Source organism: Chiloscyllium plagiosum, unplaced genomic scaffold (genome assembly GCF_037043375.1).
Source record: "Chiloscyllium plagiosum isolate Xiang-an unplaced genomic scaffold, Cpla_swu_hap1 HiC_scaffold_36, whole genome shotgun sequence".
NCBI classification, from domain to species: Eukaryota; Metazoa; Chordata; class Chondrichthyes; order Orectolobiformes; family Hemiscylliidae; genus Chiloscyllium; species Chiloscyllium plagiosum.
Genome location: NW_028270174.1, coordinates 10,230,019 through 10,256,351, shown reverse-complemented (window position 1 = coordinate 10,256,351; position 26,333 = coordinate 10,230,019). Strand labels below are relative to the sequence as shown.

General features: G+C 39.2%; 1 protein-coding gene across 10 annotated transcripts in view; it reads left to right on the top strand.

Annotated features, from left to right (window-relative positions):
* ccser1 (coiled-coil serine-rich protein 1) overlaps positions 1 to 26,333 on the top strand; it is a 1,301,473-nt gene that overhangs the window by 998,403 nt on the left and 276,737 nt on the right. The gene's annotated exons all lie outside the window — the stretch shown is intronic.

Genomic DNA, 26,333 nt, shown 5'->3' with positions numbered 1-26,333 from the left:
TTGCTGTTCCTGGGACATTAAATAAATTGGGCCCTGCATTAAATTGACAAATATTAAACAGATTTAATTTGATGTGAGAAACTTTGGGATGTCAGGTCTGAGGTAAGGCTGCTGCTGAAAATGACACAAAGAACTTATAGGAAGAACCTCATCTTTTCAGGAGCATTCAAGACAATGATGAATGATTTGACAGAGAGTCCAGTGGTTTTTCTGCAAATTTCCCCAGGCTCCATCCACAAGAGAAAAATTACTTTACTTTTCAGATTCCAGCTACATATAACAACCATTTACCATAGAGATGGCCCATTTTCCTGTCAGTTTGGCCATTTCATGTCAGAGTTGAGCCAGAATGAATAAGTTTTGTACTAGCTGCCACTTGGAAAGTAAGCTTTGAAAACCCCATTGGAGGATTGGAATGAGGTTAATATCTCTCAGTCACTCAGTATGAAGGTCAGACTAACTCCATTGTTGTATATTTGTTATTATCAATTTAATCAAATTACCCCAGCATGTGATTCACATTCAAATATAATTGTAAAAGAGGTTCACTATCAAAGTTTGCCTTTTAATGTCCCTGTGAAGCAGTTTGGTTACTTAAAGATGTTATATCAATGCAATTATTGTAATCCTCACTAGATTCTTTATGCTGTTTGAGTAATTGGGCTCACCCAGGTACTACATACTGCTGTGAAACTGAACTGGAATTATTAAACTAAATCCACCAATGTGTACTTACTTAGCATCTTATTGGAGGAGAACCCATCAGTTCTGAATTGCTTATATTGTTATAAAAGCAAAATATTTTGGATTTTGGAAATAAGAGCAGAAAGTGCTGCGAAAGGTAAGCAAGACTGATAGCATCTATGGAGTTAATATTTCAATATGACTGTGTTTTTCAAAACTTCTGGAAGACAAATAAATGGCAATAGTGAAATTCTATAAGCCATTAATGGAAGGTCAAACATGGTCCAGTTGCTTCTGAAGAGGCACGTCGGACTCAAAGTTATTTCTGTTTCTCTCTCCTCAGATCCTGCCAGATCTGCTGAGCTCCTCCACCACTTTTTTTTTTCTTTTCTCTTCTTTTTCTTTCTTTTATATGCAGAAGTACTCGAGCTCATCTGGACTTTTTTTTGTAACCTTCTTCTGTGATTTTTTTTCCAGCTATTAATCACCAACAGTAAATCACCCATGTTTTCCAATTGAATAACTTATGTGCCATGCCTGTTAAAGGCAATGCAAACCAACAAAGGTGAAGGGAAGAGGGTCTCTGTCTGTTTTTATTGCTCATCTTCTTATTGGGTTCAGATTGAAATTAAAGTAGCTAGAAGCAATTTTTTTAAAATCACTGAAGAGCAAAAATCCCAAAACAAGAAGTTAAAGATTTGTTTTTATTGGGTAAGGAAAAGAAAGTGAGTGTTCAGTTCCTCTGCAGCTCAAGGTATGATATGAAATTCAAATCTCTGCCCCGAAACAATACTACAAAGTTTACTTTATTCACAATATCATGATGCTAGTTCTGAACGAATTACTACAATAGCTGAGTGAAATATCTCTTTTCCCCAAGCTGTCTCACAGCCTGCCACTGTAAATTCTAGTTCATGTAGATTCAGTCTATTTATTTCTTGATCGATTGATGTTTGACTTAAGCACAGTTTTGCAAGTTGATGCTTATTCACTTCAGGCTGTTTGAACAGAGTTGAATATAAAGTTAGGATGCAAGACTCAAAGGAAATGGGCCTTAGTCTATTTGTCTATCAACTATCTCACAATGTCAATTCTTCCATAGTTTTATAGCATATTTGCAACTGGAATTTTGTACCTTAATTAGATCCTCAGGGACACCTTTGAATGTCTGACTGTCTCAAATATTCAGCGTTTCATTAGGGTGGCAGGGATCCCTTCATACTCGAAGTTTATGTAATTGAGCTTATGTGTTTGCAATGCAGAATAATGCCTGGCAGTGAGAGACCAGAGAAGCACACTTGGTCTCGCTCTGATTTTTATCTCCATTGCAGACCCAGCCACTAAAAGTGACATTCGGTTCTTATACCATCTCAACAGTTACAAATTACTGGCAGAAAGAAAGACAAACACGACCAAAGTATTGGGAGGAAGTATAGACACAATTGGGGAGAATAAGTCAAATCCAACTGGGAGGGAACACTCCTGTCTGTTGCACAGTGCCCATTCATCCGTTGTCCTAGCCTTTGCTCGGTTTCCCCAATGTACCATGCCTCAGGACATCCTTGCCTGCAACGTATAAGATAAACAACGTTGGCTGAGTCACATGAGTACCTGCCATGTACAAGGTGGGAGGTACTCAGGGAGGGCCTCAACCGGGACCTTGGGTTCATGTCACATTACAGGTGACCACCATTGCACTATTCACACACTCAGACACTCCTACACACACATACACACACACACTCCTATACACACATACACACGAACATACATATACACAGATACGCACACAGACATCCACACACACCCTTACAGACACACACACTCCCACACTCACACATGCATCCCCTCACAGACTTAAGACACTCTACACTCACTATACACACGCACATACACGTTCTCAGACTCCCAACCCCCAACCCAGACACACACACACACAAACAAAGACCCACATGCACACATATATTTTGTGGGGTGAATTTGTACTTGCAGGGTTACATTGTACTTTGCTCAAAAACTGCATGAATTCATGTAGAACTCTGAGCTCAAAAACTGCATGAATTAATGTAATACTCCATTATCTCACTTTTTAGATTCGGATCAATCTAATCATCATGGCATAGACAGAGAACACAGGGAGCTAACACCTTCAACATATTGTCTAGCTATCACCATTGGTAACAGCTAACCTGAGAATGCAACTTTTTAAAAAGGGTTTTGTGATTTACACATGGAAGAAATGAAACAATCATGGCATTCAAACAGATGAAAGACTTAACAGACAATCTATTTTTCAATATGTAATTTCAGTTACATCACACAGTAAATTTTTGCTATAAATTCTGTGTGTTAGGATTGAGCCCTCCACTATCACCTGATGAAGGAGCGACACTTCGAAAGCTAGTGTGCTTCCAATTAAACCTGTTGGACTATAACCTGGTGTTGTGTGATTTTTAACTATGGTAACCCAGTGTGTTGTTCACATACACATTAAGGGATATCATAGGAGCAGTCTTCTTTACGTGTCCAGTAAAGATCTAGATTAAACATTATTTTGAAAGTTCCTGTGTACTTTTCAACATAAAAGTAAATATTGCCCCATTAATAACTGAGATACAAGGAGACCACATAAATCATTGTAGGACTGCATTTAACAAAACATGGGAAACATTATCGGTGAACTTGAGGATAGATGAACACCAGGAGGCCCAACTTGCAGGGACAATTCTCGACACTGAGTAAGGAAGTGTGGATATCGGAAGGTTTGAGGGAGACTGAAGATCAGAGGTTGATCTTAAGATCCCTTTCAGTTCTTATGACATTGGGGCTAGTAAGAGGCGCTTTTTGGCCTCTCCTGGTCTACAAAGGGTCACTTACCTTGAGGAAAAGACAGATCCTGCTTTTTGTCAGCTACTAAGAACATAACAGTTTTGACCTTCTCCTGTCACATACAATTTAGTTCCAGTCACAACACCAATGACGTTGTCAGACAAAAAACCTTGGCATGTTCATGAGGTGCCTTTTGCTTTTTACAGAATCTGTTCCAACTTTGCTTTGTTTATTAACAAGTCCATTTATGCATGTGAATGGCACTCTGTCACAGCTGTGGTGAAGTAAACATGACTGCTGTATTTATGTGACATACTTGATTTCAACCTGAAATCCAATCATGGAGCATAAAAACAGCTGAATTGACATATCTGTACAAATAAGTTGGGGGTTACCAGCAACATTTACATACAGCAAGATACCCTGCAAGTATGGAATATTGTAGGAAGGCATGAGTTGTTTTATGAGGGTGGGTTGCTCAGAATCGGCTTGTTTCCCTGCAGTCTAAAAGAGTGAGGGTTGACTTGATTGTAATGTATGAGATCCTGAATAGACATGGAAAAGATGTTTCCTCACTTGGGGCAATCTAAAACAAGCAATCATAGTTTTAGGACAAAGGGCAGCAGATTTAAAACAGGGATGAGAAGAAATTACTTCTCTCAGAGGATTGTGAATCTGGAATTTACTAGCGCAGAGTGCAGTGGATATTGGAACATTGGGGTAAATTTTCAGGAGGAGATCGATTAATTTGTAATGGGTGGAAGGGTTATGGAAAATGGGGAGGAAAGTGGAGTTGAGGCTGAGGTGAGATCAGCCATGATTGTTTCAAATGGCAGAGCAAGCTTGAGGGGCTGAACTGGCTATTCCTGCTCTTGGTTCTTCCGGTATTATGAATGGTCTTGAGAAGGTGAAAATAGAAAGGTTGTTTCTTCTTGTGGGTGAGTCTAGAATTAAGGTTACTGTTTTAAAATTAGGGGTTGCACTTTCAAAACAGAGTTAGGATTTTTTTTGACTCAGAAGGTCATGTGGCTTTGGAATTCTCTGCCTCAGAAGGCAAGTCATTGAGTATTTTCAAGACTGTGATGGATAGATTCTCATTCAGTAGAGGAGTTGAGGGTTATTGAGAGTAGATGGGAATGTGGAAATTTGAAACCAAACAGATCAGGTTGATCATATTGAATGGTGAAGCAGGCTCGAGTAGACAAGCCTTTTGATTAAACTTAAAATATAAACCATAACTATTAATTTAACCTGGGGCAGTATTTGTAGAGAAATAAGACGGTGTTATTTTCTGGGTCTGTAGATTGTGAAGGAGCAAAAATGGCCTTTAATAGAGTGATATGTACTTCTTGTCAGATGTGGGAGTTGAAAGAGAGTTCAAGGGTTACTGCGGATTATATCTGCCATAAATGCTGCTGGCTGCGAATCTTATCAGATCGAATGGATCGGTTGGAGAGACGGTTAGAAGCAATGAGGAATTTGCAACAGCAACAGTATGTGATGAGATGGCAGTTATTGGAGGGCGGGGGGGGGGGGAAGTCTCAGATACAGTCACATAGATGGGTTAACTCCAGGAAAGGTAAGAGAGGTAGGCACCTAGTGCAGGAGTCTTTTGTGGATATACCCATTTCAAACAGGTATGCTGTTTTGGAAAATGTAGGGGGTGATGGATTCACAGGGGAACGTAGCACAAACAGCAAAGTTTCTGGTATGGAGACTGGCTCTAATGCAACGAAGGGTACGTCGTGTTCCAAGACATCAATTGTGTTAGGGGATTCTTTAGTTCGAGGTACAGACAGACGTTTCTGTGGACAGCAGTGAAAAGCAGAATGGTGTGTTGCTTCCCTGGTGCCAGGATCAAGGATGTCTCAGAAAAGGTGCAGAATGTTCTCACGGGGGAGAGGGGCCAGCAAGAGGTCATTGTCCACATTGGAACCAACAACATAGGAAGGGGAAAGGTTGAGATTCTGAAGGGAGATTACAGAGACTTTGGCAGAAATTTAAAAAGGAGGTCCTCGAGAGTAGTAGTATCTGGATCACTCCCACTGCTATGAGCTAGTGAGGGCAGGAATAAGAGGATAGAACAGATGAATGCATGGCTGGTGTATGGGGGAAGGATTCACATTTTTGGATCGTTGGAATCTCTTTTGGGGTAGAAGTGACTTGTACAAGAATGACGGATTGCACTCGGCAATATACTGACAGGGAGATTTGCTAGAGCTGCTCGGGAGGATTTAAACAAGTTAGGTGGGGCGGGGGGGAGGTGGGACCTAGGGAGATAGTGAGGAAAGAGATCAATCTGAGACTGGTACAGTTGAGAACAGAAGTGAGTCAAACAGTCAGGGCAGGCAAGGACAATAAATTGAACTGCATTTATTTCAATGCAAGGAGCCTAACAGGGAAAGCAGATGAACTCAAAGCATGGTTAGGAACATGGGACTGGACAAGTGTGTACAAGACAATTTTCTGATTCAGTATGTGGATGTACCTACTAGAGAAGGTGCAAAACTTGACTGATTCTTGGGAAATAAGGCAGGGCAGGTAACTGAGGTGTCAGTGGGGGAGCACTTTGGGGTTAGCGAGCATAATTCTATTCGATTTAAAATAGTGATGGAAAAGGATAGACCAGATCTAAAAGTTGAGGTCCTAAATTGGAGAAAGGCCAATTTTGACGGTAATAGGCAAGAACTTTCCAAAGCTGATTGGGGACAGATGATCGCAGGTAAAGGAACGGCTGGAAAATGGGAAGCCTTCAAAAATGAGATAACGAGAATCCAGAGAAAGTATATTCCTGTTAGGGTGAAAGGAAAGGCTGGTAGGTATAGGGAATGCTGGATGACTAAAGAAATTGAGGGTTTAGTTAAGAAAAAGAAGGAAGCATTATGTAAGTTATAGACAAGATAGATCGAGTGAATCCTGAGAAGAGTATAAAGGCAGTACGAGTATATTTAAGAGGGAAGTCAATAGGGCAAAAAGGGGACATGAGATAGCTTTGGCAAATAGAATTAAGGAGTATCCAAAGAGTTTTTACAAATACATTAAGGACAAAAGGGTAACTAGGGAGAGAATAGGCCTCCTCAAAGATCAGAAAGGCGGCCTTTGTGTGGAGCCACAGAAAATAGGGGAGATACTAAATGAGTATTTTGCATCAGTATTTGCTGTGGAAAAGGATATGGAAAATATAGACTGTAGGGAAATAGATGGTGACATCTTGCAAAATGTCCATATTACAGAGGGGGAAGTGCTGGATGTCTTGAAACGCATAAAAATGGATAAATCCCCAGGACCTAATCAGGTGTACCCTAGAACTCTGTGGGAAGCTAGAGAAGTGATTGCTGGGCATCTTGCTGAGATATTTGTATCATTGATAGTCACAGGTGAGGTATGGAAAACTGGAGGTTGGCTAACGTGGTGCCTCTGTTTAAGAAGGGTGGTAAGGACAAGCCAGGGAACTATAGACCAAGTGAGCCTGACGTCAGTGGTGGGAAAGTTGTTGGAGGGAATACTGAGGGACAGGATGTACATGTATTTGGAAAGGCAAGGACTGATTAGGGATAGTCAACATGGTTTTGTGTGTGGGAACTGAAGTCTCACAAACTTGTTTGAGTTTTTTGAAGATGTAACAAAGAGGATTGATGAGGGCAAAGCGGTAGATGTGATCTATATGGACTTCAGTAAGGCATTCGACAAGGTTCCCCATTGGAGACTGATTAACAAGGTTAGATCTCATGGAATACAGGGAGAACTAGCCTTATGGATACAGAACTGGCTCAAAGGTAGAAGACAGAGGGTGGTGGTGGAGGGTTGTTTTTCAGACTGTAGGCCTGTGACCAGTGGAGTGCCACAAGGATCGGTGCTGGGTCCTCTACTTTTTGTCATTTACATAAATGATTTGGTTGCGAGCATAAGAGGTACAGTTAGTAAGTTTGCAGATGACACCAAAATTGGAGGTTTAGTGGACAGCGAAGAGGGTGACCTCAGATTACAACAGGATCTTGACCAGATGGGCCAATGGGCTGAGAAGTGGCAGATGGAGTTTAATTCAGATAAATGCGAGGTGCTGCATTTTGGGAAAGCAAATCTGATCAGGACTTATACACTTAATGGTAAGATCCTAGGGAGTGTTGCTGAACAAAGAGACCTTGGAATGCTGGTTCACAGTTCTTTGAAAGTGGAGTCGCAGGTAGATAGGATAGTGAAGAAAGCGTTTGGTATGCTTTCCTTTATTGGTCAGAGTATTGAGTACAGGAGTTGGGAGGTCATGTTGCGGCTGAACAGGACATTGGTTAGGCCACTGTTGGAATATTGCTTGCAATTCTGGTCTCCTTCCTATCGCAAAGATGTTGTGAAACTTGAAAGGGTTCAGAAAAGATTTACAAGGATGTTGCCAGGGTTGGAGGATTTGAGCTATAGGGAGAGGCTGAACAGGCTGGGACTGTTTTCCATGGAGTGTCGGAGGCTGAGGGGTGACCTTATAGAGGTTTACAAAATTATGAGGGTCATGGATAGGGTAAATAGGCAAGGTCTTTTCCCTGGTGTCGGTGAGTCCAGAACTAGAGGTCATCAGTTTAGGGTGAGAGGGGAAAGATATAAAAGAGACCTAAGGGGCAACATTTTCACGCAGAGGGTAGTACGTGTCTGGAATGAGCTGCCAGAGGAAGGGGTAGAGGCTGGTACAATTGCAACATTTAAGAGGCATTTAGATGGGTATATGAATAGGAAGGGTTTGGAGGGATATGGGCTGGATGCTGGCAGGTGGGACTAGATTGGGTTGGAATATCTGGTCGGCATGGACGAGTTGGACCGAAGGGTCTGTTTCCATGCTGTACATCTCCATGACTCTATGACCCTATAAAAGGTCTACTTTTGCTCATATTTCAAATGCATGTAAGTATCTTCAGATCCTTCTTGGGAGCATTATCAAACAATATTTGTTGATGCATCATATCTTAAGATGTGAGATAACTAAAAATGTAGCCAGAGAGATTTTAAATAAATATAAATGAGAGAGGGAAATATTGGGAGGTGGGGAGCTTTAGAAAAAGAAATCCAGTGATCTAATCTAGGCAGTTGAAGGCAAGGTCATCATGATTGAGTGATTGAACTGAAGGGATTGATCTTGAGGATGAAGATTTTACACTCAGATAGTTGCTGAGTCAAGTGGACAGTAGGCACAGGGCTCATAGGCGAATTGATCTTGATGCAACTTGGAATGCAGGTGGCAGATATTTGGATGAATGTAAGTTTATGGAAGAGGCAAAGTGAGAGACGGACAAAGAGAACATTAGTGTTGGTGGGGGAGGATGGTGATGATACATTTCTCCTGCCCTAAAAACCCAGGAAACATTGGTGGATTGGAGTAGTATCAAGGGAGTGTCCATGTTCACAACATAGCATTTAAGAGGTAGCCAAACTGTCTCAAAATGTTAACTGTTTCTCTCTCGCCACAGATGCTGCTAGACTTGCTGAGTTTCTCCAGCATTCTCTGTGTCTTTGTTTCAGATTTCAAGTATCTGCAGTATTTTGATTTTGCACAATATTTCACAGCCTGAGCAGTCCTTTCCATTGGCTCTGTGGCAGAGGGAGTGTTTAGATGTTTTTGTATTTTTATATTAAACACAAAATGTTGGATAAACAGTGATATTTAAAAAATTGTTTAAAATGTGGAATGAATTTGTGGAGTTTTATGCCAGAATAATTGAGTCTATAGGTAACACCAACACTGTTTATTTTCCAGTGAAGAAGGGCATGCATAGAAAATGAAACTCTGACGGGCAGGCTCTGCACCGAATGATTTATCGATCTCTGCTCTATAACATTCACTGTGACAACACTGAACTATTCAGCTGCTCAATTCTGGCAGGAGGCAGCACCAGCACCAAGCAATTATTCCAGACCTTTAGGATTATAATCAGAAGTATAGGAGGTGCTGTCACTGTACTGCATATTCAGTAACATTCTCAGCAGTACATTTTACTTGCCCTTAATAAGGGTTCACATATCTTTTGCACACCTCAAGATGTGCCGTATTCGGGCTACATTAAGCTGTGGGAGATCTTACTATCCATTGGATTGCAACTCTCAACTTTGGTTATCGAGAGGCACAGAAAAATCGATAAATCTTATCCTTCGAATAGAGAAGATTAATGAGAATTTTAATAGAGACATTCAAATTTATGCAAGGTCTTGATAAAGTAGATCAGGGGAAACTTTGTCCATTCCCAGTATGCTCAGTAACCAGAGGACAAAGATTTAGGATAACTGCAAAAGATTATCCAAAATAGGAGAATTTATTTTATTTAGTGATTTGTTATCTTCTGGGATCTGCTGCCTGAAAGGACAGATACAGCAGTAACTTTTAGAAGGAAATTAGAAATATATTTGAAAGGAGAAAATTACATTCTGTGGCCAATGAGCAGAAGAGTGGTCAACTGTATTAAACAGACAGTGTGAAATTGTTGAACCAAAGAGCTTCCTCCTGTGCTGCATGTTACTATGGAGACATCTGCAAAGGAGCCCAGGTCCATTTGTTTCCACTTAAGTGGATTTATTAATCTCTATCTTCTGATTGAGAAGAGATGTTATCCTTCTCAAACCTTCAATATTACAGAAAATGTTCTCTGCTCTGGTTGTGAGTTATATTTTGAACTTCACATCAGTTCTGGTCAGATTTGTAGGATATTTTGAAGTGTGTTTATTAGCAGGCAATAGATAATGGTAAAACTAGAATGTGAGTATGACAGGTAGTAAGGAAGGCAAATATAATGTTGGCATTTGTCACTAAAGCAATAGAGTATATAAGTTGCTGCAACTGCACAGCATTAGTGAGACTGCACCTGGAATACTGTGCACAATGTTTTTCTGCTTGCCTGAGGAGGAATGTAATTATATTGGAGGCATTTCAGATTCTCTCGATTGATTCCATTGAGGAAGAGTTTGTGCTTTGATGAGAGATTGAGTAGTTTAGGTGGAAACTTTCTGGAGTTTAGAAGCATGAGAGGAGATCCAATGGAGGTATATAAGGTACTAAAGGGGATCTTCAAAGTACACATAGAAAGGATGTATCCTCATCTGAGGTAATTTAAAATGAGAGGTCAGAGTTTTAGGGTAAGGAGTAGCAGATTTAAAACAGCTGAGGAGAAATTACTTCCTTCAAAGGGTTGTGAATGTATGGAATTCACTACCCTGCAATGTGGTGGATGCTGAGACATTGAATAAATTTAAGAAGGACTTGTGATTAGTAATGGATTGAAGAATAGGCAGGAAAGTGGAATTGAGGCTGAGGTGAAATCAGACATGATTGCATCAAATGACAGAGCATGCCAGAGGGGCTCCTATTTATTATGTTCTTATGAAAAATTACAGAGCAGCATCCATTGAGCTGTACAGATTCCAGCTTCCTGGCAAAGTACCAGCATGCGACTACTGAGCTCACAGTGAATGCACAGCCTACATCAGAAGCTCATTGACGTGTTAATTAAACCTTACTTCTGCAGTCTCAAGCCTGATCCACCATTCTATTAGGTTGCAACTGACCTTAATTCCAAATGAATGCTTCTACCCCGTCCCCTTAGCACCATTGCTAAGAAAATCTATTATTCATAATCCTGACCACCACCACAGTCCTCCGCCCTTCCACCCCCACTATCCACTCTAAGGTCAACAGCATTTCTGGGCAGCAAATTCTGTATTCCCACCTCCCATCATGTAAGAAATTATGCTTCTTTGTATCACTCCTGAGGGGGCTTCTCCCACTGAGAGCAAATTGGGATGTAAGTTGGTAGTGTTTTTGATTTGTCGAAAAATTAAGCTGACCCCTTTTCTCAAAACAAGATTTGAATCCTGAAAATTATTCTGATGTTTGTGCAAGATAAAAGAATTAATAGTGTTTGCCCTTACGTGGCAGGTACAAGTCAGATAAGAGATAAAATATGGTGGTTTCCAGATAGATTTGTTTTTCTGCAATGACTTCAGATGTCACTTTGATAAACATAATTTTAGAGCATTTAAGAACCGAAGATAAAATGATGGATGACAGAAAACTGTTCAGCCCGATGAAACTCATCCCTCTAGTCCTCTCACTCTCTCATTATAACAGTAAATTACATTTTAAGTACCTCTGATGCTTTGTCTCTGTCACTGTTCCTGGCAGATGTTCGAAATATTGATCATACATTGAGTGAAAATGTAATATCTGTTTTTAATTTGGTTTTCAATTCCTTGATTTATTGTGAAATCATATCCTTTGATAGATTTAAACGGCACCGTTTAAAACATCTCGATAACATTCCTTTGAAACGACTTCACTGAGGACAGTTGAGCTGAAATCTATCCTTATACTCAAATTCCACCATGACCTCACCTCCCCCCATCTTTGTAATCTCCTCCAATCATGAAATCCTCCAAATGCTATTCGAACTCTCACCCTCTAATTTCCTTCACCCCTTCCAGGGGTGGCCTTAAGTTCTAGAATTCCCTCCTTAAAAGTCTGTAGCTCTCTATCATTCTCTTCTGCTTTATGTTCTTATTTCAAAACTCTTTCTTTGACCAAACCTTTGTTCCCCTGTTCTATTATCTCCTAAGTAAATCAGTGTCAATTTTGATCTGATAATGACACTGTGAAGCAGATTTAGATATGAAAGGCACAATGTAATAGCAAGTTGGTCTTAAATATCTAAATTTTAGAAGAATTATATATGCCTTCAATGTCAAAACCACCTTGAAGATCTTCATTGGGTATATGTCCAGAAATTACATGTAATTTCAGAAAGCAAATTTAACAAGTTGGAGTTTGGCTTTGAGGTGGGGTTGAGAAAAAAACAAAAGAAAAGGAAGAGCAAAAAGTTTTCAGAAATAAATCTCTACAGGTTGGGCTCATTAGTCTAGAGGCCCTGCCTCTCATGAAGAGGTAATCAGGGTCTATGCCTGTCAGAGTAGAAAATTAAGGCTGGAATTGGAGAGCAAGTGTTTCAGAATGTTGTGTAGGACTCTGATATTGCAGAGGTAGAGCTGGGTGATGTCTGGAGAGGTTTAAAGGTGAAGCTGAGGATTTAGGAATTATGACAGGGGGAGTGAATATAAATGGTGAAAATTGAGGTGATGCTTAAAGGAATTTTTTTATTAGAAAATGTGTAAATATCCACTTTGCCAGGAGGAATAAAAACAAAAATATTCTTGTTGTCATTCAATTTGCTAAACCACCAGAAGACTTGGATACAGTGTAAGAAAATTTATTCATTAACAAGGAGAGTTCATCTTAAAACATTTGAAGATTGAACTTTGGCAAAAACTCACAGGTTTTCATGTCTTAAATGCTTTGGAATACATAATATGATCAATTTACAACTTTACATTAACAAAATGTCTCTGTTTCCGGCAGGACATACACCCGACATTCTTCCTGTTTACCCACACCCTGTCCTTATACTGCCGATTGTGCATTCGAGACTGTGGTTGTTGTATCTATCACTATCTCCCTGGCCTAGATCTTTGCCATTTTGATAGATGCAATCAGTGCCATTTACCCTTTCCCTGCTTTTCCCACTGGCTTTTTCCTTATTTTCCATATTTCTGTGTAAAGTACCATGATCACCTTCTATGGACCAATTACTGCGACTACCACTGAGTACTAGGGGTCAGCTGTAGCTGTCTCCTGAGCGGCCGCAGCTGCCCATTGCTTACTGAATTGAATGTGGTCTCTTCCCATCTTATGTGTTCTGTTTTGTCATCTTTACTTAGGAAATAAGATCATTATTATATCCTTACAATGCATTTCTCAGTACTTGGTCCTGTGTTTTGTGATTCAGAACTTATGGTCAGAAATGATCTGACAGCAAGTAGACTTGATTTGTCCCTGTGAAAAGTTCTATTGATGAAGTTCTGTATCAGTAAGGCCCATTGAATGGAAACCTTGTCTACAGTCTGATGCTAGTACTGTTCATTGCTGCATCATTAGCATAACTCTACTGAGAAGCCTACATTCTATTTGCCTCACATGGGCAGTTTGCACAAACAAAAATATAGAAATGGGAGGTAATAGAAACATGCAATAAGTGTGTAGATAAACTCATTGGTCACTTCGAGGACTGTATAATAATTTAGAAAAATATACTTGCTGTGTTACAGTTTAGTTTTTTTTAGTTGACTTGATGCCTGCATAATAAAGGGATTTGCAGGGAAAAAAAATTAACCTGGCAAGCGTGGGGGAAATTGTTTTTAAAAAAACTCTGTTTTTGGTGCTTTAGTAATTTGATATAGCAGTTAAATGTTGATAATAATTTGAAGAAGAGCAGGGAAATTATCCTCAGTGTCTTGCCAATGATTATCCCTTAATGTGGATGGCTGTGGTTCAAGGGGGTAGCTCATCACCACGTTCTCACAGGCAACTTGGGATGGGAAATAAATGCTGGATAGTTAGTGATGCTCATGTCGTGTTAATGAATAAAAAAAATCAACATCTCAAAAGCTGTTGTGTATCATTGCTCTTTGTGAGAGTTTGCTATAAGCAAATTGGCTGCTTTGGTCCCTTAGTTGCAAGATTAACTACACATCAAAAGTCCTTCATTGGAATTAAAGCACTTGTGAGTGCCAGAGTGAAAGTCATAAAAGGCACTATGGAAATGCAATTTTTTCTTTTAATATTGTAATAATAACACCATTCCTATACGTAGCAGACTCTTTCCGTTATGGTTTGATAAATCCTTTTCTATAATGTTGCTGTTTATATACAGCTTTTCCTGCATCTGAACAGTGACCACACTACAAAAATAGTCACTGTCCATAAAACGTTTTGCAATGCCCCGAGCACATGCGAGCTGCTGTCTGAATACAAGCTCTTTCTTTTATTTTATTTTAGTAAAATATGTGAGCAGAAAGCAAATAAGACTGTTCAGTGCAAGGAGATAAAGGTTGTTGAACCCTTTGTTCATCTCAGGTTTAAAAGGAATGCAAGGTTTGTAATGAAGGAAGTCTCAAAACTCAGTGCATGAATATGTTGTCATGGTTTCTGCACGCAAATACGGATGAAGCTATAAAGCATATGGAAAATAGAAATAGCATGCCTGCCAAGAGTACTGTCATTCTATCTGGAATGGCGTTACTTCCCAAAGGACTTCAACACATCATTTATGGCATGGCTCTTTAAGGATGACATTTTCACTACGCTATCCATTTGGTAATTTTGACAATATTGGGGCATTAAGCGACAATTGAGTCCATTACCTAATCTTAGCTGAATCTTCAGTTGTCTTCACTGCTCAAAATATTAAAATTTCCAGCAGGCAAATGATCTAATATATCATTGAAGTTGATGATCTTCAGTCTGGACACTTCATTACAAGCTGATTTTTCCTTTGTGAAAATTAATTCTTCTTTGAGGCTTGACACTAATTTTGGCAACTAAAGGATAGTCTTATTGACCGTATTATTGCTTTGAGTTTTCTTTGTGATGGCCTGTTGCCTTCAGTGCAAACTCCATTTGATGCTTCTCACAGATGTAACCTACTATTGATTAAACAGTCTAATTAAATCCTGCTTTAATTCCTCTAAAATGCCCCAAGGAAACTCAGAAAAGCGTAACAAGCAATGCTTAATGGTATTCATAGTGGAAAGTGGAGCATCTGTTTTGAGAGTCGCAGTGGTACCCTTTACAGACAGAAACTTTTAATTGAAGACATTTTTAAATGCACAACAGCTGCAGGGATTCACCATGATAAGAAATGGCAGATTACAAAACACCACACACCAACAATCATTACATTTTTACTGCAGTCGGTATGTGGTCTTTCGTTGAAACATTTGCTATTTATCATTTACAGTGCGTGAATTACATGGCATCTTCCTTTCTAATCCGTACTTTGCTGATGTTTAACATCACCATGTCAGACTTTGTATCCCTGTTAGTCTATAAACCTAATGATGAAAAAACCTCTTTAGGGCATTGATGTTTTATTGGATATGTGGTCTGTGGAACACTGGTTCAATGCTAATTATTTAATTTCCATTCAGAGGTATTTTGGGGATCCCGTCAGACCTTGTGCCAGAAGCATCAATCCTAATACAGCCAAGCTTTTTCTAAATCTGTTTTTGCATTTCTGCCTCCAATCATGCCAACATCAGTAGTTCAGCTAAGGGACATTTGAGACTAATTTACAGCACCGATATGTCTCTTTGAGTGACAACATGGCTCTCTGAGTATTGCAGTCTTGTTTACTGGCCAGCAGTATGGTTCTTGACTGTTCTACAGGGATTGTACATGAAATTCCATTCTGCTGTGCTCTCACGCGTATGTTTGCATCACTTGCAGACAGAAATCATGCCTGGTCTTTGCTCTGATTTTGTTTGCAGTTTAATCATAGAATTGAATCTCACAACACAGAATTAGGCCATATGAGCACTCAAATCTAAATAATAGCTGTCTGACATTGGTATCCAATTTAGTTCCTCACCTAAGTTTTGTCCCTAAAACCTTTCATTTCCCTTATTCTTACTCTTCTTAAAGTAAAGTGTTCATATAGATCATGATTTCAACACCTCTTCAGGTAGGGTATTTCATATCTTAACCCTAAGCATGAAGAATGTTCTCCTCATTTTGCCTTGACGTTTTATCAATTAATTAAATCTAAGAACTTTGATAGCTGACCCATTTGGCAGTGAAAGTTATTTTTACCTTCTTGTCTGATCAAAACCTTTCTTCATTTTGAATATCTCTATTCGGTCACCTGTTACCTTGCCCTGCTTTAAGGAGAGTAATCCAAACTTCTTCAATCTCTCCACATTGCTGAACTCTTTTGTCCTTGAAGTCATTTTGATAAATCCACTTCAAATTTAACCCCATTAAATTCTATCTGCCATTTCACCAGACTGCCTAAGTCCTTCTGAAATTTGTTGCTCCTGCACACTAAACACAAAGCTGTGTCAAATTTTATTTCATCCTAGACTTGAAAATGGTAGTCCTGAAAACAATGGCAAATCATTTATGAATAGAAATTAGCAGTCCTAATGCCTGAGGGACCTTACTGCAAACTTCTCTCCAGTCGGATAAACATCCATTACTTTCTGCATCCTGTCCCTCAGCCTTTCAGTGTCATGTGCTTCTATTTTCCAAATAAGTTTGTTATGAGGAAATTTGTTAAATGCTCTTTGAAAGTCTATCTGTACAATAGTTACTATACTACTTTTATCAATCGTTTGTGTTAAATCTTCAAAGAATTCAGTCAGGTAAAAACAATGACTGCAGATGCTGGAAACCAGATTCTGGATTAGTGGTGCTGGAAGAGCACAGCAGTTCAGGCAGCATCCAAGGAGCTTCGAAATCAACGTTTCAGGCAAAAGCCCTTCATCAGGAATCATTCCTGATGAAGAGCTTTTGCCCGAAATGTCGATTTCGAAGCTCCTTGGATGCTGCCTGAACTGCTGTGCGCTTCCAGAACCACTAATCCAGAACCAAAGAATTCAATCAGGCTTGTCTACAAAGATTGTTCATTCCTTATTTGTAGATGGCTAACAGTATGAAGTTAATATTTTCTGCATCAAGTAATATATTTATAAATTTGACCAAAACATTGGAAAAGGTAATTTAGCAGTTTACCCATCAAATCTTGCTGTTATGGACTTAACTAACCCTCTATATCTGTGGAATGTATATTTCACAACTAATAACCATGGCTTATTTGATGTCATTCTCTCAAATGAATTTGGAGTTTGAGGGTTCAAACAGAGTTGTGAGCACACAATTCCTGGCTGAAACATGATACAACCAAGTGAGTAGTAGTAAATAAGCGTCCCTCTTTTTGACCTCTGTCGTTGACCACAACTAATGTTTCGGATTTTTTAACTTATGAGCCTATAAATCTCTAATAAGAATACAGCTCCCAGTATCTACTGCATCATAAAGGAGCCAAATAAAAGGTCTTTTTTGAATGAAAGAGAAAGCAATTTTAATATTTACATGCAGGTACAGAATTAAAAAGGATGGTGTCAGTACAAAAGGAAAGTGGTCGGAACATACAGTTTAAAGTGCTTTGGGTGTTCTTGATGTGTGCGGGTTTAATCTGAGGTGACAGTTGTTTAATTTATAACATATATCCTCAGTAGCTGTGAATATTGCCAATAATTTTACTTTCTCTGTATTTGTGTTACCAGGTGTTTTGTCCTTCAAGGGAACGTGTGCGTGCATGTGTGTATGTGAAAGAGAGAGCAAGCTTTCGCCAGTTCTGCAGTTACGAATGTATCCCATTCTCTGTCAAAAGCAGTTTCCTGAAATACTAGCTGTTTTGTTTGTTTAAACATCTGAGTTTATTGTTTACACACTTCGTAATTGTTGGTGTTATCTTTCATCTCCAACCTGTAAAGCACGTGACACCATGTTGACTTGGAAACGTATCACCATTCCTTCAGTATCACTAGGTCAACATCTTGGAATTCCCTCATCAATGATATTGTGAGCGTATAGCGCATAGACTCCAGCAGTTTTAGAAGGCAGCTTACGACCACTTTAAGAGCAATTAGGGGCAGGCAATAAATGCTGGCTGTGCCATCGTTCCCCATGCCCTACAAGTGAATTTTTAAAAATCAAAATACAAGGAGCCTTCTTCATGCCTGACTGAGTGGATTACTTTCAGTGGCTTTTGACAAATATGTTAATTTCTTTTCAGACAATGTTGTTTCTTCCACATTAGTTTCACAAAGTTGGGTCAACCTGTTTGGTCCGCTGATTGCAAAGGACATTTTTAGTCAATACTTATCCTTTCTAACACAATTTCAGGCCAAGAATGTTCCAGGTATTAAAATCACATGAGACAACTTGAAAATTGATAGTCAATACTGTTATCACTATTGTCACATATTGCAGTGCAGAACTGGGGCCTTGTTGCAAGGCCAGAAGTGCCATACTTCAGAAGTGACATTAAATCATAATGTTGCTTGCTTTCTAAGGTGAAGATTCCATGATACTGATAAGAAAAAAGAGCGAGGGAATTATCCCTGATGTCCTGAATGATAATTATTCTTAAATCAGAAATACAAAGCTAGATTTTGCCCTGTTTCTTGCATTATAACAGCAATTAGATGTCAAAAATTACTTTGGCTCATCCTATAGTTGTAAAGGGTATGTGTGTGAATGCATGTCTTTCCCTGCATTCCTACTTAGTTTTGCTCTTAACTTAGCATGACCGCAAAACATGATACAGTAGGATCTCTGAAAGAATCTTTCTTTCTACTGATGAAGCAATAGTTTCCCCAAAAGTTCATGAAAGCAGCCCAATGGAGTAAGGGTTGTTGAGTATTATATAAAATAAGTGACACAATAAAGAGAATTACAACGTTGGTATTCAAGCCTAGGGCTGTGTTGAGCTTTCAGAAGCTAGAACTACCTGGTTGAATTAAAACCCTATGATTCACTCCATAGCTACAATTATTCTGTATTATTTGCATTAACAGAGGCAAGTAATGGCTGACATAATATAGCTTGGCTTTGACAATATCACTTAAAGAATTGCTTGCATATATAATCACACAATATCCTCTTGTCAAAAGTGAATCATCGAAGGTGATACATTATTTTTGCAACAAATCTCCACACTCTCTGTATAAATATGCAAAAGTAGTATTTGCTTTCAGATAAGTATTAGTTACATGTATATTATAATAAATTGTCAGGAGTTGGAGTCACATGAATGCCAGTGTGTTCAATTGAGTTAAAGCTAGAATGTGCGAAATGGTTAACAATGCCCCCTGTGGCACCTTGGAAAATTTCTGTGATGCAAAGGATTGAGTGTTTTTTAATGTTTGGAAATCAATTGGAAAATAAGCATCTTTAAATCAGTGCTCAATATAGGTGAGTTCTTTTTAAGCCTTTTCTACTACTGATATTATTGACTTTTTAGCTCATGTCAGTAGTTTAACAGTCGTCAGTAAATGGATGAGATATAAACTGAACAAAGGGGCTTCTCCTTTGCAAAAATGTCCACTGATAGAACCAAACATACACTTGTTAGCCCATTATTTCTTGAGTATTGAAGAATACCTGTTAGTAACTTCATTTGTATAGCACCCTTTTAAAACCCCCAGGATCTCCATGTTGTATTCATTCTTATCAAATTTATCTTTTTTCTTCCTACTCTGCTGTTTTGATGCTATTCTGTTCAATTTCCCACTTCCGACTTTCAAATGTTCATTCAACACAGCATCGAATCCTAGCTCTCACTATTTGATTTGATTTATTATTGTCATATGTACCTAGGTACAGTGAAAAGTTATGTTTTTTGCGCGTTACAGGCAGGTCATACAAAGGTGCACAGGGCAATAGAACAAGAGCAAGGAATACAATGTTATGGCTGCAGAGAAGGTTCACAAAAAGCAAAGTTAACATTTAAATTTGAAATTTGAGAGGTAACAGACTTAGAATTGAGGATTAAAAGGACAGAATGATTGTAAGACGTGGAAAAATAAGATCTGCTGTAGAAAGCTCGCAAACAGTTGCCATGTGTCAGTGCCATCTTGAATCCATCTACTAAGTTCTGTTCACATGCCATTCCTATGCTCGCTAACCACATTGAGAATTTGAAAAATTGATTCCAAATTTCATTTCAAGTTCTTCCATTTCCTTACCCTATACTACCTTTTTTAAAACCTCTCCCATTCTTGTTGTATAAGGTAATGGTCTTGAGAGATTTAATGTTAATGCCTTAAGCTCTACCTGACTGATGCAAAGTCTGGGTTGAGAGTAAAGCAACTTAGCATAAGGCACGTACATCCAGAATCCTAACTAGACCGGTCACATACACACCATGGCTACACCAGCACCTCTGATGTAGTGTGTTCTATGGCAAGTGGACTATATTCTGACTCCCCATGACGTTTTCCACCACCTAAGAGACTCAAGAAATGAGGGTACTCTCTGCTTGACTGGATGACTGTAGGTCTAATGAAATTTAAGAAGCTCAACATTATCCAGACAAAACAGCCCACTTGACCAGTGTGCCATCCATAAACTTAAACATTTACGTTCCTTCACTACTGCTACAACTTGACTACAATAAGTACCACTGAGAAGGTGTACTCAAATAACTCAGCATCTTACACCACCCAAATCTAAGACTTCTGACACTCTGAAGGACAAGGAACACCATTACCTCCAAATTCCCTGCTAAGTCACACCATTCTGATTTGAAAATATATCATTCTTTCTTGAACTTTGCTGGGTCAGAACCCTGGAATGTCCCTGCCAAAAGAACTGTGGGTATAAGTTGATCATATGAACTACAGTAATTCCAGATGGTAGCTCACTATCACCTTCTAAAGGATAAGTTGCAATGTACAATAAAAGTTGTCCTTACCATTGATACCAGCGTCTCATGGATCAATGAGCAGATAAAAGAAGGTATAGATTTTCAGGAGTTCCAAATCTTAAGTAGGTTTTGCAGACAGCGTAAAAACAAAAAATATAATACTTATGTCGGTAATGGATACAGTGATACATTATGCATAAAGACATAGGACTTGGACACATTGTCTGGAGCAAACTAGAAGCATGAATTAAATCAACAATATTCCTCAGTAATAGATGTAAAGCCAGTTAAAAATAAAGACTTTCATTCATACAGTGGCTTTCACAACTTCAAGGTATCCTGAAAGTGCTGTAAAAACAAAAAAAAGAACACTTCTGAAGTGTAGTCACTGGTATAATATTGGAAATGTGGCTGCCAATTTGCTCACAGCAAGTTCCCACAAATAGCAATGTGAAAATAACCAAATTATTTGTTTTTATGATGTTGATTGAGCATAAACATCAGCCAAGATATCAAGATATTTCCCAGGCTACTCTTCAAAATAGTGGCATGGGGTATTTTTCATCCAACTGAATGGCCAGAAGCAAAACCTCCATCAATGAAACACTCCCTCCACACTAAACTGGAGTTTCAGCTTGGATTTTTGTGTTGAAGTCTTGGGTTGGACTTCCAAGCTGCAATTCTTGACTCTTATGTAGATTGGTTACTGACTTAACCACAACCAACATGAGCACTAATTAACTGGCAGGCTCTAACAGCCAGTGGTGTGTCCACCTCTAGACTCTAATAGAACAGGAGATCACACTAATCATTATCCACTTCAAGCATTTTGTCCTCAAGTGGAGGAAGAAGGGTAACAGGTATAAAATTGTGGTGTATGCATTTCTCGATCACAAAATGACTGACATGACAGCTGAACAAATATGTATTTATTGCATTTTCAATGACAATTATTCTTCCATCTCATTCACAAACAAGGAAAATATCATTACAGTTTGTGCTGGATGCAAGTTGTACCTATTGCTTTCCAAATTTGGAACAATTTTTGAATGGTCAACAAAAGAATTTTTGACCTCTAATTGTACTTCCTGTTTTATGACCCCGTTCAATGCATTAGAGGGGTTTGGTTTAGTTTATTATTTGCTATCACAATCAATGTAATTTCTCATGTAAATCAATAATATCTTGGTATATTCAATGTACACTTATTTTGTTCAGAAGGGTATATCATAACCTAGATTTTTTTAACCTATTTTCAAATCATCCAGTTCAGAGAAGTCTGGAGCAGGTGGAACATGAACCCAAGCTGCCTAGCTCAGAATTAGGGATACTACCACTGCACCACAAGAGCCCTTATCCAAACCTAGTTACTACTTTTTAAGTGCGAACTGTGCTACTTTGACACACTTCCTGCCACAGTGTTATTACATAGGCTTGTTATTGAAACCAATTGCAATATTTTGTCCATATTGCTTACAGCTGCAGTTTTCCCAAAGGACTTGATAAACTTGAGGTGAAAGCATTTCATTGAATTACTCTCAGCTATTTCAGAATTTTCCAGATTTGTTATTTCCTAGGTCAAGATTAGCAAAATTAATTTTGCAGAAACCAGACTATGCCAACTTATTTTAACAGATTGGACCCAAATCTACAAATTAGGAGATAGGTGTTGATATCTAGAATATCCAAAGATAGAGTGTACAATATTGCTCACAGCTTACAGCTACTTTTACATTAAAAGCTCCTTATAAATCTGAGGCTGGAAGATCAGTAAATCCAAACCTACTTTCTGGGTAAAAGACTTGTCCTTCCTTCAGTTTTTTCCCCAGGAAAAGACCTCACTCTTAAGCCTCATACTCAGGAAGCGTAACTTGTGTAATAACGACGCTGAGGTTTTTCACAAAATTATTTGAATAAAACTGGCTCTTAGTTAATGGGGAAACTTCGCAGACTATTGGGATATAATTTCTACTGGAGCCCAGCAGCTAAATAGTTGTTTGGGCTCTGAAAGATCTGACCTGCACATCTGCTCAACTTGAAAAATGCCCAATTAGAACATGGAACATGGAAAAGTACAGCACAGAACAGGCCCTTCGGCCCACGATGTTGTGCCGAGGATTATTCCTCATCTAAAATAAAATAACCTAACCTGCGCACCCCTCAATTCACTGCTGTCTATGTGCATGTCTAGCGGCCCGAATGATTCTGCTTCCACCACCACTGCTGGCAATGCATTCCATGCATTCACAATCCTCTGACATCTCCTCTATACCTACCTCCTAATATCTTAAAATGATGACCCCTCATGCCAGTCATTCCTGCCCTGGGGAAAAGTCTTTGGCTATTGACTCTATCCATGCCTCTCATTACATTGTATACCTCGATCAGGTCATCTCTCTTCCTCCTTCTCTCCAGAGAGAAAGGTCCGGGCTTAGTCAACCTCCGTTTGTAAGACAAGTCCTCCAGTCCAGGCAGCTTCCTGGTAAACCTTCTTTGCACCTTCTCCAAAGCCTCTGTATCTTTCCAATAATAGGGCAATCAGAACTGGATGCAATATTCCATGTGTGGTCTCACCAGGGTCTTGCAGAGCTGCAGCAAAACCTCGTGGCACTTAAACTCGATCCCCCCATTAATGAAAGCCAAAACACATGTTGCTTTCTTAACAACCCTATCCACTTGGTGGCAACTTTGAGGGATCTGTGCACTTGAAAACCCAAGATCCATCTGTTCCTCCACACTACCAAGAATCCTATCTTTAATCCTGTATTCAACATTCAAGTTCGACCTTCCAAAATGCATTTATCCATGTTGAACTCCATCTGCCATTTCTCAGCCCAGCTCTGCATCCTGTCTATGTCACACTGCAGCCTGCAATAGCCCTCAATACTATCAACGGCACCTCCAACCTTTGTGTCATCTGCAAATTTACTAACCCACCCCTCAACCTCATCATCCAAGTCATTTATAAAAACTACAAAGAACAGAAGCGCAAGAACAGATCCCTGTGGGACATCACCCAGCACTGACCTCCAGGCAGAATTCATGAATGTGTGATTTCAAAACAGTTTTCTGTTTTCACACAGGACTTGTATATAGTGCAGTTTGCAAACAGAATGGAGCTTCGTTGTAGCTTGGATATGGAAGAGACTGCCTTGAATTTCAGTTTTCCAACACCAAAGCCAAGTCCTCAGTGTCATTTGAAAACTCCCTAAATTGCACATGGCATTCACACATATGCTACCTCACATTGATATGAATCATGCTCTCTCAAATTTGTGCATGACACCTCACATTCCATCTGGCTATCCAATGCCCCCTCACGTTACACGTGCCACCCGATGCCTCTGACATTCCCTCATGATGTTGCACATTCCCCCATTCTACCTCACATTCCCCATGTGACCTGCATGTGGCGCATGGATCTTCCATAGTCATGCATATATATAAATGTATAAATAAAACAAATTATGTAGTCATTATCACAAGTAGCTTGCCATGTATAGATTTACTGACTGCTGTGAATTTTCAGCATTAGAGAAGTTCAAAAGTACTCTGTTGGCTGCAAATGTTTTCATGGCTTCCTATGTTCATAAAAGGCTCTTTATAAATGCAAGTTTATTTTTCTTGCATGCAGTAAAAGCTTTGTTGTTATGCCAGATCTTGTTTGCTGTTTTAACTGTTGAATGAATGCAACCATAAGTGTAGATTAGATTAGTTACTTACATAAGTGTACAAAAAGGATAAAACAATAAATCAAGAAGGAAGTAATTACCCTTAAGGAAAATGCTGGAGAAACTCAGCAGGTCTGGCTGCATCACTGTAGAGAAAGGCAGAGTTAACATTTTGAATCCAATAACCCATTGTCAGAACAGAAAGCAGCCAGGTGAAGGTGGGGGTCTGTATACTAATGAAGAGGAGTGGGGTTGAGAGACAAGGAGATTAAAGGAGTGCAATGGAAATGGTGCCAGAGAGAAAAATAAAGAAGCAGATAAAGGGATTGCTCTTAGTAAGCCAATGAAGAAGTAAAGCTGAATGGGAAATAACTGTGGATAGTTAAAAATAGGTTTGCTGTGCTGGGAGCAATCCATACAGAACAGGATCTTATGCCTTCAGAGTAGGTAACAAACATGGAGGGAGGGTTCATGCTCTGAAATTGTTAAATGCAATGTTGAGTCCTGAAGGCTGTAATGTATCTAGATGGAAGATGAGGTGTTCTTCCTTCAGTTGTGTTGAGCTTCACTGGAGCACTGCAGTAAAACTGAGATGGAGAAATTCCCTTGGCAACACAATGGTGTGTTGAAGTGGCAACCTTTACAGAACAGATATATATTTTAGATTTTAGGCTACATTAAATAGTTTGGAATGGGTGTACTAATTTGCAAATGATAACTCCACTGTGTAGTTGTCCCTTTCATATTATTACCAACTCCATGAGTATACTGCAAAGTCAGTACATTTTTAGAACACTTTTTGATACATGGGGCCACCACTATCTGCATGAGCCCCTCCAAGTCATTCACTGTCCTGACTTGGAATGTATCACTGTTCATTCACTGTGTTAAGTTCCGTATCCTGGAACTCCTTCTCTAATAATAGCATGAATGTACGTAATAGAGTTGGACTGCAGCAGTTCAGGAAGGCAGCTCACCACCAAATTCTCAAGGGCAGTTAGAGACAGTCAATAACTGCTGACCCAGCCAGAGATGATGATATCCCATGAATGATTAAAATAAGTGTGCTGTATGGAAGGAAGTCTACCATCGTTATGTGCTGTTATCTACATGCAACTCCAGACCCACAGCAATGTGGTTACCATTTAACTACTCTCTGAAATGGCCACGAAGGCCACTTACTTCAAGGGTAATTTGGGATACACGACAAAGACAGTGACATCCATATCTTATGAAGGCATGAAAGAAAAAGATGTTTTAATGACTGGTTTCAGTCCATCATGCTGATATTAGCTTGCTAGCTAACCTTTGCCATATCATTGTACACTCTCATTTGTGATGTCTCCAATTATAGTAGCTCCCATGCCCATTTCCCCACATCTCCCTTATATATTTGCCTTATCCTAATTCAAGGCAACTATAACTATGTAGAGTATCATACATCACCATTTTTTTTGTAATTTTTTTCACCAAGTGTGGGCTGAGCCAACATTCATTGCCCATCCCTAATTGCCCTGAAAAAGGTGATGCTGAGCTGCCTTCTTGAATTGCTGTAACACATTCGGTGTAAGAAGACTCACAATGCTTTTAGGGACAGAGTGGCAGGAGTTTTATTCAGCAACACAAGAAGAAATGATAAAGCTCCAAGTTGAGAGAGTGCATGGTTTGCTGGGAATGTGAAGATGATGTTGCTCCAATGTATCAGCTGTGTTTGTCATCTTCTTTAATTTGGTCAGCACAGGCAAGAAAACAGTAGATCGACAGGAAAACAATGATATTATTATTCATCTGCTTTCTGAATTAGCCAATGCACTTGAACATCCTGTTATTTCTATGAAGATGTAACATTAAGGCCTGGACT